This window comes from Balaenoptera musculus, chromosome 11, assembly GCF_009873245.2.
Source record: "Balaenoptera musculus isolate JJ_BM4_2016_0621 chromosome 11, mBalMus1.pri.v3, whole genome shotgun sequence".
In the NCBI taxonomy this organism is placed as follows: Eukaryota; Metazoa; Chordata; class Mammalia; order Artiodactyla; family Balaenopteridae; genus Balaenoptera; species Balaenoptera musculus.
The window spans coordinates 63,060,377-63,062,327 of NC_045795.1; positions in this window are offsets into that span (position 1 = coordinate 63,060,377).

Below are 1,951 nucleotides of genomic sequence, written 5' to 3' on the forward strand. Positions count from 1 at the left end.
CCACCTTTCAGCTATTGTGCATAATGCTGCTGTGGACATGAGTTCACAAATATCTCTTCAAGTCCCAGCTTTCAATTCTTTTGGGTATATACTCAGAAGTGGAATTTCTGGGTCATATGGTAATTATGTTTTTAATTTTTTGAGGACTTTCCATACTTTTTCCACAGCAGCTGCACCATTTTACATTCCCACCCACAGTGCCCAAGGGATCCAATTTCTCTACCTTCTCACCAACCCTTGTTATTTTCTGTTTTCTGGATAATAACCACCCTAATGGGTGTGAAGTGGTATCTCATCATGGTTTCGATTTGCATTTCCCTAATTAGTGACGTTGAGCATCTTTCACGTGCTTATTGGCCATTTGTCTATCTTCTTTAAAGAAATGTCTATTCAAGTCCTTTGCCCATTTTTGAATTGGGTTGTTCATTTTGTTGTTGTTGTAGTTGCATTGTAGGAACCCTTTATATATTCAGGATATTATCTCTCCTCTTTTCAATTTTTGCCCAGCCATTGCCTTCTCAGATACTCACTGACCTCATTATTTAACATGTCATTTGCCTCCCAACACACACACACACACACACACAGCACACAGACTGCACAGCCCCTCCCCTACTTTGGGTCCCTCCCCCGCCTTTATCACTGGTTGACACACTTTATGGCTTTGGTGATTTGTCAGCTTTGTATGAGTGCCACAAGGGTGAAGCGTTTGGCCGCTTCCTCCACTGCAGTGTTCCCAGGGCCTAAAGAGTCTGGCACACAGTAGGTGCTCCATAAATGCTGAGAGGATGAAAGGAAGGGAAACAGACTCCTGCATGCACACTCACAGCCCCTCACAGACTCTCACATACACTGCTGCCACTCCCACACATACGTGCACACATACTCTCACACTCACGGTCCTGCCATGCTCGCCGCACCACGCAAACACCCTGAGGCAGCCTGATCCGTGCAAGCCTCAAACCCGCTCTCACACACCCGCACACTCATCTCACAAGCAGATGCATTCACATCCAAATGCACCCTAGCGGGGCTGCCCTGACCTCCTGAGTCCTCCTGGCCTGCAAGCAGTTTCCTACCCTGCGTGGCCTGCTCCACACTCTGGGCCCTTGATTTCTCCACAACCCTTATCTCTAGGGCCCCCAAGCCTCTCTGCAGGGCATTGCTCTTCCTCCCCTTCAAACCGGAGTGGATTGACCTCCTCCAGGAAGCCTCCCCTCACCCTCCCCACTGGGCTCCAAAAGGAGGGGAGGCCCTGGCCCAGGAGCAGGGTGTGACAGTGGGGCTGGCATTTGCAAGGGTGTGTGCATCTCCTCCTGTCATTGTAGGGGTAGTGCACTTGTCTTCTGCTGAGAAGCCCAGGGCTGAGAAACCACTGGTGGACCCCGGATTCTCGCCCTCTGGCCTAGAGCCACACCACAGGCTGAGAGCCTCGACTTCCCACCAGAGTCAGGCAGGGGTCTAAGGCCTCTTTGGCTCTGACAACCTGGGGACAGTGAGTCAGGCAAAGCCATTCTCTGCTCTGGGCCTCAGTTTCCCCACCTGTGACATGGGTGGCTCTGGGCCAGTGCCCTGCAGTTCCCTGATTGCTGGTTGTGGAGTGAGACAGCTCAGACAGAGCTCTCAGGCACCCAGTGGCATCCCTGTGCTAGAGGCCAGAGCATGGCTACTGTCTCCAGAAGTGGGGTGGGGCACCCAGTCCTCGTCCAGCTCAGCCCAGTGTCCTGGTGGGCAGGCTCGGAGGGTTTGGCACACCAGATGGGACAGTTTTGATGCGGTGAGCAAGGAGGCAAGATTTCAAAGTGATTCCTCTCGTTTTGCCCAGGGCTCACCGTGTGTGAGATTTTTATAAAAGTCAACCAAAGGGCCACGGAGAAGAAAGAAGGAAGGAAGGAAGGAAGGAAGAAGAGAAAGAAGGGAGGAAGGAAGCAAGGAAGGGAGGAGGGAGGAA